Source organism: Aphelocoma coerulescens, chromosome 6 (assembly GCF_041296385.1).
Source record: "Aphelocoma coerulescens isolate FSJ_1873_10779 chromosome 6, UR_Acoe_1.0, whole genome shotgun sequence".
Classification (NCBI taxonomy): domain Eukaryota; kingdom Metazoa; phylum Chordata; class Aves; order Passeriformes; family Corvidae; genus Aphelocoma; species Aphelocoma coerulescens.
Window position 1 is genome coordinate 33,629,988 of NC_091020.1, and position 12,269 is coordinate 33,642,256.

Genomic DNA, 12,269 nt, shown 5'->3' on the forward strand with positions numbered 1-12,269 from the left:
GCATAAACAGGTCTGGAGGAAGGTTCTCCATTAGCTGCAGGTAGTAATTTATGGTGGGAAGGCAACAGGCAATTAAACTCTTTACACTGCTGAGAATTAATGTATAGTGCTGTAAGTTAGCACATTTCCTTTAATGTTTTACTTGATGAAGTCTCCCTCTTTATGATCCGGTAAAGCCCTTGCCACGCAAGGACTTGGGTGGTTTGTTTCAAAAAAATTCTTTATATATATTATACTTACATAGCACACACACACACCCCAAGCCACTGCCCCGTTTTGGACTGAGGAAAAACAGCAGAGGATTGATCAGCCCTCCACGGATTGCTCTGTGCTGCCTTGAATGCAACTGGAAAGGGATTGGGTTATTGTTGGGTTGTTTTTAACTCCATAGACAAATATCTCCACCCTGAAATGCCTTTAGAATTGAGCAATATTTGCAGACCACAGCCTCGGCTGTCCCACCTCCAGTACAAAGTAGACCTTTGAAGTACTTTAAGTAGTAGATTTTCTCAAAGGTATTGAGCATGGTATGTAAATAAACTTCATTTAAGCCAGGTTGGGTTACAGAAGCACAGCTAAAACCAATGTTATAGGCTATTCATTATGGGCTGTTCATTCTACAAAGGATCAGTCCTCACTTGATGCTGATGCAAAGGGAGGAAACTGATCTCTGCCACAATGCTCAGATAAAAGCAAATACTGCAGATACCAAGAAGGTGAAGCAGTTACCATGCCACTGCTCTTGTTTGTTTGGGGTTTTTCCTTCTCTGTTCTAAAGCTGTAAGTCTTTTTTGTTGATTTCATGGTTAAGAAATGTCCCAAGTTCAGTCTGATCCTAAGAAATGGGAAAGCCTTGTCAACTACACTGGAGGTGGAGAAGCCCCTGGGCACCCCTTTCATTCCCGGCCCGCTTGGGCACCCTGCAGAGCCTGATCCTCGGCTTCTGGGTCTTGGAGCTCATGAAGAACTGACTCAGAAACCATCTCAGCCCTACGAGGGTGAATGTGGCAGGGTCTGAAAGCAGCAGTGGTGCCTGGTGCTGTTCTGAGTGTGCCAGGTGTGGTACAAACTCATCCTGCTGGATGATTTTGTTGTTCCAGGCTGTGGTTTGCATGTGTGATAACAGCCAGCAATAAACTCCCATGGGAAATGTTCAGTCAGTCCCACAAAAACTAATTTATAAAAGCTTTTTGGAGGTGGCCATAGTATTTATTAACCATTGTATTTATGAAAGTGGGAGCCAGGGACGGACAGAGAAAATGATGCTGGAGGGTGTGCAAGTTAGCACAGGACTCAGACCGAACCTGTGCAACTCCCTGAGCTGAAACCAAGCATCCCAAATGCTTTACTGCCCAAACCCAAGTATTCATCACTCAGTTGTTGCTAATTTGGGATTATCTATTTGACAGCATAGAGCAAAATCCCTGTTGACGTGACTGGAACTTGGTGTTTGACCAAACTCTTGGAAGGCTTCAGCCAGGGGTGGGCTCTGAGTCTGCACTGAGCACGCAGCAAGCAGGACACACGAGCAGCCTCCATCTGAGGAGCTGGAGCTCAGAGCTGGAAGGAAGCAGGTACAACCCTTGGCCTGTTCCCCGTGTCCAAGCAGAAGGCTGAGTGCCAGGAACACGGGGCTCTAATCCCTACACCAACAATGTGACTTCAGCGCACTTTCCATAATCCATTCCTAAGCACGAGCCTAGATGTGGTTTGACACCTTGAAAAATGTGCTCACTGGCTTCCCTCCCGTGTCCTGCCTGGGTGGAGGAGAGCCAGGAGGAGGAGGAAGAGGCCGCAGCCATCCCTGCTGCCTCCCTGCAGCACTCTGGTTTCCAGGGCAGCGCTGCTGCACGTTTCCTGCAGTGCTTCCAAGGAGCCTGGGATCCTCGGGTGAAGCGCAGCCCGCAAACGCAGCATGTCCTCATCCTTTGAACAGCTTCCCACCTTTGTGAGCCTAATCTGCAGAGGACATCCTGCCTTCCTCTGCAGGGAGGCAGCCTGGCCTGAGGTCCCCATTGCCTATTGAAAAATAAAAGGGATCCAGTGTGGGCTGGCTATTGCTGGTCAATACAGAACTGCATTGTTTTCTGCTGGATTTAGGATCTTACTCCCCAGCGACCCCATTCAGTATCCTAGAGGCTGCAGGCATATGGCACAGGGTTCCTTCATTACCTGCTCAACAGCTCAGCAGATCTGTGTTTTTCCTTTCATCTGTGAAGCAAAGCAAAAAGCAAAGCTGATCAGCTCCATCGCTTCAGAGAATCATGGAATAGTTTGGATTGGAAGGGACCTCAAAGCCCATCTTGTTCCACCCCCTGCCATGGGCAGGGACACCTTCCACTGTCCCAAGTTGGCTCCAAGCCCCATACTACCTGGCCTTGAACACTTCCAGATATTGGTAAATCTATCTCCCAAGCAAATGAAGTCTCATTTCCTTGGCACTGTGGTCATGGAAGGGAAAGCAGGGCAGACATTCAGGCCATGCAAACTTCCAAAGAGAAGATTATGAAGATCTCATTTACAGAGTGGCTTAAGCAAATGAGCCACAATTTGGAATAACTGTAGCAAAGTTTCTGCTTTAGAAAGGGCAGGAGTTTCTGAGGAGCAGGGCTGAGTTGTTTGGGTGGGCCATGCGTGCTCAGGTGTCTCTGAGCCCTTCCAGAGGGCATAAATCATGCACTGGAGGCAGAACTCCTGGGGTTTAGCCCAAATATAGATTCCCTTTTATTATATCAGTTCAGCATGAGCACATTTAGAAGCAGGTGGGTTCCTGACATCCTTGAGTGAGGTCGGATGTAATATTCCTATCTGGAATCTGGTCTGGAAAGAGAAGTCAGACAGACCCCATGCCGTTGCCTTGCCTGGGCTGGACAACTGTGCAGACAAAAATATAAATTGTGCCGGAATTTTCCAGTGTAGGTGCTTTTTTGGCTTCCCACGTGAGAAAGGTTTTGGAGCAGGGTGGTGCTGGTTCCCAACACGTGTGTGAGTTGGCTGTTCCTGCCCTTTGGAAGGAGAACTGGCTGCATGTCTGTCTGCTTGGGTTTCCTGGGAGTGGCACAGATAGCTCATAGTTTCATTCTCATTTAAAATTAAAGCTGATTTAGTGAGCAGCATCTGGAGACAAATACTATTCTCCTTAGGGTAGCTCAAATTCTTCTTTGGTGAGAAACAGTCTTTTAAAGCTGTAACTTGGAGTGTCTTGTCTCGAGGGTTGCATTATCAGTGCCAATCTGGCCTAATACTTTTAAAATCAAACTTCTCCAAACAGCATTTGAAACCTTAAATTAAGACTTCTTTCTTTTATAATCTGAAAAGCTCCTTTCTTGCTAGAATCTGCATCTGCCAGAGTCCTGTGACTTAAATCTCCATGAGATGCTTTGCAAATGCAGAAGCCAGCATTCATTTTACACCTTTCATAGGGATTTTGTAAGTGATGTATTAAAGGAAAGCAATGAAATATTCTCTTAGGTTAAGGTCTTTAAAAGTATCTAACAGAGTAAGATGTCTGAGCACCACTGAGCTTTACATTCAACCCTTGAAATTAATCTTTCTCACTCCTGTGTAATATTAAGTCTGATTAATAGCTAATGCATCAACTCCATTTAAGATGCACATCTGTTTGTGTGTGTGCACAAAGGAAATATTTATGTCAAAATTCTTTCTCAGGGGCGTTTAAAATTATTTTCTACTGAATTGAGTAAGGTCATCTGGCAAAGCTGAGCAGGTCATCAATAATTAATCCAAGCAGGCAGAGCTGAGTCTCAGGGTGCTTGCAAACACCGTGTTAGACTCGATAGTTTGGCAGAGCAGGGGCAATTCTCAGATTTTCTCAGAAAACAAGCAAATGTGCCTTTAACTTTTGAGGGGGAGAGGGAGGCTTTGCTTTTATTGGAAACAGCTGTGCTGTGCTTGCACTGCAGCACTTGGTGCATCCACATGTACAGTCAGAGCTTCTGGTCCCCCAGTGCACCCCAGCCCAGGCTGGGGGTCGTTGTGCTTACACCACCATGCCTGGCATCCATGGCTCATTTCCACCATGTGCTCACAGCCTGCAGGAGCACAAGGGGTTGGATTTATCTCACTAAACTTTATCTAAACTTTATTAAAAGTTAGACAGATTCTTTACACCTAACTCTGGCTGTCTGAGAGCTGGCTCTGGGGTATGAGCTTGTCATCTGGTTCAAATAGAGTCAGTAGGGAAAAGAATCATCTCTTCCAGGGGTTATTTCCTATCCAGACTTGTTATCTAAGAAACTGGGATGAACATGGGATGAATGAGAAGGGGAAAAAAAGCTGGTGAAGGGTCTGGAGCACGAGTCCAATGAGAAGCAGCTGAGGGAGCCGTGAAAGGGGCTCAGCCTGGAGCAAAGGAGGCTCAGGGGGGACCTTGTGGCTCTGCACAAGTCCCTGACAGGAGGGGGCAGCCGGGGGGGTCGGGCTCTGCTCCCAGGGAACAGGGACAGGAGGAGAGGGAACAGCCTCAGGCTGGCCCAGGAGAGGGTGAGGTTGGACATCAGGAGCAATTTCTTCATGGAAAGGGCTGTCCAGGACAGTGGTGGGGTCCCCATCCCCGGAGGGATTTAAGGGACCTGTGGATGTGGCACTTGGGGAGATATGTGTCAGTGGTGGCCTTGGCAGTGCTGGGGGAATAGTTGGACTCGATGATCTCAGAGACCTTTTCAACCTAAACAATTCTATGGTTCTGGGTATACTTTTCCCTTTCCCCATAGAGGGACCTGTCTGTCCTGAGCAGGAGGCTCCTGAAGAGGTTCAGGTGACCGGCCTGGGCACAGCATCTTGGTTTTGGACAGACAGCTTTGGATGAAATGGGTCTGGGCCAGCCTGATGGGAAACCCCAGGTGACTGAGGGTGAATGTGCACCTCTGGCTGTTCTGGTTGGCCTGACAGAGTAGGTTGAACAAATATTACCAATGCACTCCATCACTGCATAAAATGGATTGAAATGGTTTCCATGGGGCTGAGGATGGCAGTCCCTGATGCAGTAACTCCCTTCCACCTCTGTATTCTCAGGAATCAAATCCAGTGTCTATCACCCAGCATGGAGCCAGGCTTTTGAGCCACGATGGCTTCACCTTTGGATTCAGGGTTGGGTGGGACCACAGCAGCTCAGATCCCACAAGGTACCTGGATTATGGGCAGAGAAAAAGGGACCAGAGCCCCTTGAGGAAGAAGGGGCCGGTTGAGTGTCCCTCCATCCTGTGCCCTCCAGGTTCCAGCTCTCCCTGCTATACCAGCTGTTCCCAGGACACGTGTGCAGCTGTTTTGGGACAAGCAGGCTGGGAGCCAGCCCAAAGCCAGATCAGGCACGTGTGCTACTCCCTCTCCTCCACCATAACGCTGGTATGCACACTTTTAATGCCTGGCCCCTGCTGAACTGCTCTGGCTGTGCAAGATGAGAGAGCTCTACAGTTTTGACAGGAAAATTGCTGCCCAGATGCCAGAACACCAGTGCTCTGCTTGTTTAAATATTTGTTCAAACCAGCTTGACTTTCCAGTGTGTTTTTCCATGAGGGATTTTGGAGGTAGGGGAAAGAAGTCAGTACTAATAAAGTTTCATGCTCTGGTGTAATGACATGAGAGCATTTAGCCAGGAGTACCCTCTGTCCCGGCAGCAGCGCTTCACATCACGTCTCCCCATCACCATCCTGCCTTCCTTCGTGCCTGTTTCTTACTGTATGAATCTCTATATGTCCTCTCCACAGCCTTCCAGGACTTTTAATCTCCCGAGCTCTTAATCTGGCATGTTCACGTGTGCTGGGTTTCCTGAGAGAGAAAACAAATAGGGATGGGCGGAGGAAAAAGCTGCCGTCATCGGCTTCCTCAGCGCTGTGTGTTCAGAGGCTGGAGGGTGCACTGCATCCTGCAGAAATGCCAGGAGCTGGGGCTGTTCAAGGGTTAAATTGCAATCACCACGAGTAAATGTCATGCCTGTGGAGAGTGGTATGGGAAATGCTTGTGCTGACTCTCTCCCAAGCTTTGTATGTGATATCCACGGAATTTTGCTGCTGCCAGCCTCCAGCTCCTGATCTGTTCTCTCACCTCTGCTCCTTTAACTTCTGTGTTTTGACAAAGTCCCACTTGCTCTCCCTGAGCCTCTTCATATCTGCGGTTACAATCCCCATTTCCAACCTATTCCTTGCTTCCCAAAGTGATGTCCTGCACCAGATCTTGGCAGTTCAAAAAAAACCTGGTGGAAAACGTGGTAGAGCAGAGTGCATCAGGGACACCAAGTGCTCCTCATGCACCTCTTCCAGCCCTACCAGAGCTCTCAGCAGCCTCTTCTATGCAGTCATTTCTGGAATTGTGTATCTGAGATCTTTGGTTAGAGCATCTCCATGCAGCCAACTGATTAGAAACAAACAAATTTCAATTAAACAACACTTCCAACTAAATTTTCAGCACGTGTATGTTTGGAAAGTACCGGTGTTTACCCCAAGAAACATCTTGAAATGCAGAAAAACAAGGATCTGGGGAATGGCAACCTTCCAGTGCCTAAAGGGGCTTCAGGAGAGCTGGAGAGGGAATTTGGACAGGGGCATGGAGTGACAGGACAAGAGGGAATGGCTTCCCACAGCCAGAGGGCAGGGTTGGATATGATACTGGGAAGGAATTCTCTCCTGTGGGGGGGGGCAGGCCCTGGCACAGGGTGCCCAGAGAAGCTGTGGCTGCCCCTGGATCCCTGGAAGTGCCCAAGGCCAGGCTGGATGGGGCTTGGAACAGCCTGGGATAGTGGAAGGTGTCCCTGCCCGTGGAACGAGATGATCTTTAAGGTCCTTTCTAACACAAACCATTCTGTGATTCTGTGATTTCTAGCATTTAGCAATTTCATTTTATTTCATTTTTAGGTAAACTATGAAGAAAGATAACTCCCTGTGCCCTCAATATTTCCTACATGTTGAGATACATTGCCTGAGGAAGTGTTGTACTTAAACTGCTTTATTCTGCTCAGTTACAACTGCAGCAGTTTAACATAAATGGGAACAATTAAATCACAAGCCCAAGACTTCCTTCAGGTGTTAGCAAACAATTTGGCTATAATTTCTACCCCTTTGTGGATGCTTGAATTTAAATGAGTCACAATTAAACACAATTAGTGGTGTGTGAAGTTCTGGGAGGCAAGAGAAGAGCAGTGGAGGATGCTGGTTTGCTCTGACACTGGTTTGCTTTGCTTGGAGCTCTCCAAAATCCAGTTTTTTAACCACGAAAGTCTCTCTTCCTATTGTAGGGAGAGCTGTCTGTGACATGAGAGGCATCCAGGTATGGGGTTCCCTGGAGTTCTGGGAGCTGCTCCAGCCCTAGGTGCTGTTACTGACTTTGGTGCAGGTTTGTCTCTCATTGGATGTTCAGGAAATGTGCTTTGCAACCATCCCTCAGCTGTCCATCAGTGACCTGTCACTGTGATTTATCTGGGGTTTCAGTGCCAAACCGATTAAATTGCATGTTTCACCAAAAAACAAAAAAGAGACTTTCACTTGTGGCACCAGGTCTAATTATTGCATCTGTCCAAATCAACCAGCAAAGGTTACAGTGTCTGTTTGCCTTCCTCACAAAGAAAACCTTGTTAAACCCAGTCTCGCATGTTTTACAGCCATGGTAAGAGCCCCTGAAGAATATGCTGTCAGAAGAAATGGTCTCAGGCTTTTTTATCTCATTTTATGGAGCAGGAGTTGGTGCTGTTTAATCAGGGAGTTAGTGGGAAGCCTGAATGGTGACAATGCCTTGGTCAAACAGAGGGTGAGCTGTGGGATGGGGTTTGCTGTGTGACAGAAGGTGGTGCTGCTGGGGAGCTCAGTGGAACAGCAGCGTTGGGATCAGGTTTGCCAGATGACTGCAGCTCTGTGGCACTGGAACGTGGCATCATTTGTCTTTTTCAGATTCACTTTGGTGCCTTGCTTTGGCCCTGCTTGGTGTTTTCCCTACCCACCCCGATTTCTGCAGGGCTGTGTAAGAGCTAATTTTAACCTGTGGTACCAATCAGGTGTCGATCAATCCCCATCTGCTCTCACTCTCCCAAGTCAAGTTTCAGCAGGTCTCAGACTGAGCTGGATCCCAACGCTGTTCCCATCCCTGTGGCCGTGACTATCCATGACAGCTACCTCCACCTGGGCTTTTAGCGGTTAAATATTTTGCCCATGCAGTAATCCAGCTGTTTCCTTTTTGTTCCCCATGTTTTGTTGGAGAAGAGCACAAGTGAGGCTCTGAGAAGGCCATTCCAACCAGTATGTGAAGTTTCCTGGGACAGCATGAGGGGCAGGCCTGGAGCTCAGACATCCCTTCATCTCCTGGTGGGATGGTTGGCTCCCAGCTCGTAGGACCCAGCCACATTCCACACTCTGCAGGTCCAATCCCCTTTCCAGCAGTGATTCCCCACAAAAGTGCCATTGGAACTGGCTGACAGCACCATCCAAATCCTCTCTTCAACCCACAGACCGCACCTGGAATCCCAGCTGGTGTGGGAAACAAGAATTAACCCAAAGTCTGTGGGTTTAGGGCCATCTTTCTGCGTATCATCTTCCCTGTATTTGCTTCAAAGACTCCCAGTAGTTCCTGAAAGGACCAGGCAAGCCAGCATAGATCCCTTCATCCTTCAGAGATGTTCAGCTGCATCTGGCTGAACCATCCCAGAAAATTGCACAGAAGTTGGAGCAACTCAAGCTATCAATTCCTGACAGCTGAGTCTAGCCAGGGAATCCAGCCTGTCAGGACAGACTTATCCAAGTGGAAATCTGACCCACAGTAAGGGAACCTTCTTACTCTTGCAGAAGCAGATTTTTCAAATCAGCTGCTTACAATTTGGTTTTATGCTTCATCAGGAGGAAGCCATCACTTTTTAAAAGTCAATAGTTCTGATACTGGAGTTTCCCTGATAGCTGGAGCTTCTCCTCCCAAGTGACGAGTTAAAATTGTAGAGCCAGTTTCCTGCAGCACCCTGCTGCTTCCTGATGCCTCCAAGTGCAGCATTGATCTGAACTAGCTGGTTTAGTATGGGTTGAGGGTCTGGCTCAGAGCACAAGGGGCCACAGAGCTGCTCAGCTGCTGCAGCCCTCACAGTGATAAATGGCCCCTGGGAGAGGAGGATGTTTTGTCATCTCCTGAGGAGGATTTGATGGACACGAGTAACTGGAGCCTCAGGACCACTGAGTTGCATCATGTTAAAAATAGTTCATATTGTTAATGTGCTGTGATGCACCGGTCCTCTTGGGTGGCTTTTCTTTTGAAGAACATGTTCTCCCTAATCCTGACATTACCCTGTGTCCCTCCCCTTAGGGACCAGGGAGGACCACCCTGGATTTCAGAGGGATCCTGTGCTAAGCCACTCCTTTCCCTGGCCCCTTTGTATGCCAGCGAGGTGGCCACCAAAGGCAGTGCAGAAGTGAAGTGCCACATTTCACCGAGCCACGGCCAGTTTGGGCTGGAGAATTGAGTGCACATCCAGGCTGTGGTGCTCAGCCACTCCAAGGAGTCCTGCTCTACGGAAGAGAGTGTTTCCCAGGGCTGTAGTTGATTTTTCACAGGCAAGTTTGTGCACTGGCCAGCAGTGCTGACAGCTCAATGTTCAGCTGCAGTATATAATTTTCTGTCATTTTGATTTATGCTCTTCTCTGCAGCCAGAGTCCCATGTGAGAAAAAAATCGGAAGGAGCCTATCCTAAAGTTAGTTCAGTGCTAACTTCTTCAACTGGCCGAGCAAATTAAAGATATTTTTAGATGGGGTTTTTTTTGGGTTTTGTTTTTTTGTTTTTTGTTTGTTTGTTTGTTTGGTTGTTTTTTTTTTAATTTTTTTTTTAAATTTCTAGAATATGAAAGAAGAAAGTATTAAAAAGTAACCTCCACTGTCAGTTCTGGGACCTGCAGTTGCCATAGGGTTGTTGTCACTGAGAGAGAAGCCAAGCTGGGCTCGTGAGACCAAGATCTGCTCTTGGCTCAAGCTTCCACCTGCACCCAGTGACCTTGTCCAGGGAGGCTCTGACGCACCAAAGCAATGCCCAGGACATCAGGGCCAAGCTCCAGAGCACTGCTCCACCTCAGGGCATCTTAAGACTCTCAGTGGCTGGGGCTTTTCCTGGGAAAAAGCCCAAATTCCCCAGAGAGGAGACTGATGTAGAGCCATAGTCTCTGCTCCCTCTGGACAACAGAATAAGGGCTCATCCTCCAGCATCTTGTGTTTGCTCGGAGGTTTTATGGTACAGCTCTCTCTTTGCCTCACTTCTGGCACCCAGATTTGGACTCCTGAGCTGTTTTGCTGCACTTGGAGCTTTGTTTCTTGGCATTAGAGTTTGGGGATTATTGCTTGCAGTTCCCTTTCGTCAGATGCTTCAAGGGCAGCTCTGAGCCAGAAGGGGGAACAAACCCATCCCTTGGCTGTTTTTGTGAGCCACAAAATGCTTGTGAGACAAAGGAAGGGGCCACATGAAACAGGAATTGGGGTGGCACTGACAGGGACAAAAGCTCCCCACACAGCCCTAGGAAAAGGCAGGAGAGCAGGGAAGTGTGTTTATTCCAGCTGTCTGCTTTCCTACAGAGTTCAGACAACTTTATTTATTGTGTTTTAATATTAACTTCAGTGGAGCCAGGAGTGTGTTGTGATCCCAGGGTATTCAGGCAAATGGGTAAAAATACCTTATTTCATGTATATATACACACACACACACAAACCCTTTTCACAGGACACATTAAGTGTATACAGGGCTTTTCCTTGATGACTGGCATTTAGCAGCTGAGTTACAGATGGATTTCTGTGTCGTCAGCACAGATATTAATCACAAAATCCTTTTAATAGATCAAAGAGTGCTGTGTAATTGAAAATTTCTTGTAGAAGCGTTCGTTTCAAGCAGCCCTTAAAATTTTCTCATAGTGTGTAATCTAGGAAAGGAACATTTTTCAGGGTGTAAAATGCAAAGAGAAGTTTTGTTCCTTGCTTTATTTATTTCTCTACTCAAATGAAGGATTAGTGACAAGAAACTGATGTTTTACTGTATGCCCAAAGATTTTTTGTGTTCATCAAAGCCACTTGGTTAAATCAGGAGTGAGCAATAATCACCACTGAAGGGATGGATACATGCTGGATTTTTACTTGCTTTATGTTTGAAGGTTTTTCTCCATCAGCAAACCCTTCTTCAGTTGAGAAAAGCCTAAAAAAATCATAATTGTTACTCTCATTGATCCCTTGGCCTGTAACAGGATAGCATTTGGATATTTAAAGAAAGACCCATCCACCTTTTAAGTAAGATGCAGAGTCTGTTTCATGGAGCCTGGTGCTGGGCATGGCTTTGCAGGTGACACAAGGAAAGATGCACATCAGCTGAAAATACAAAAATATTTGATTTTTCCTAGTTCATAGTGCAACTTCGCAGCAAGTAAAGCCTCAAGCACACAGTGTGGGCTTCCAGAAGAGGCCATGCCTTTGTGAGGAGCTCATGTGCTTGGACGTGAGGAGCATGGCTGAGACAAGAGCAGGAAGGAAATAGCCCTGGGGAGCTTCAGTGCTGGGACTGAAGAAATGATCTGGTGCTTGTACAGACAAGTGCTCACCAAATTCTGCACATCATTAATAATAATAGTAATTAATAATAATAATCTCTCTGCCTCCCCTGCATCCAATGGGAAATGCATCTTCCCCATGGAGAGGCTGTGCTAAATAAAGGTTTGCCCTTCCCAGGGAGCAGGAGAGGTGGGAGGTGGACACTGGGCTCCCATCTCTCTCCCAAAGGAAGGTCATTAAGCATATAAAGTACATATGTTTTCCCTTCAGCAGCTGTTGGCTTTCTCAGCCCAAGAGCCATAACAGGACCATGAGGTTTGGAAAACTTCTGCTTCCCACATCTGCCCCCCTCCCCACCAGCACTGCTGCTGAATCAGCAAAATGGGATTGTGCAGCTGCACCTCATTAGCCCAGTGCTGCTAATTAAGTATTGGCAAAAAATGGCTTCAAGGCACTCTGCTTTGGGGTGGTGACTTGGTGGAGGGTGAGACTGAGCCTTCTCCTGGTGGTGTTTCCAGGCACCACTGGTGAGTCTTCAAGAGATGGTCCTGCAAAATTAAACCCTGACAGAACCTTCCTTTTCACTGGAAGGATGTGGAGACCTTCTGTGTCTCTAGGGAAGGGAATTGTTCTTTTCTTTACCTATTTCTTGACAAAAACCATGGGAGAATAATTATTTGTAATTTTGTAGGGTCCCAGGCTTGCACTGAGGTGTCCTTACAGCAATCCCTGTCTGGATGAAGAAGTGCAGTGCATTGACTTGG

At 47.3% G+C, this 12,269-nt stretch overlaps 1 protein-coding gene across 2 annotated transcripts in view; it reads left to right on the forward strand.

The window, feature by feature from the left end:
- LHPP (phospholysine phosphohistidine inorganic pyrophosphate phosphatase) overlaps positions 1-12,269 on the forward strand; it is a 72,723-nt gene that overhangs the window by 59,432 nt on the left and 1,022 nt on the right. The window lies entirely within an intron of this gene.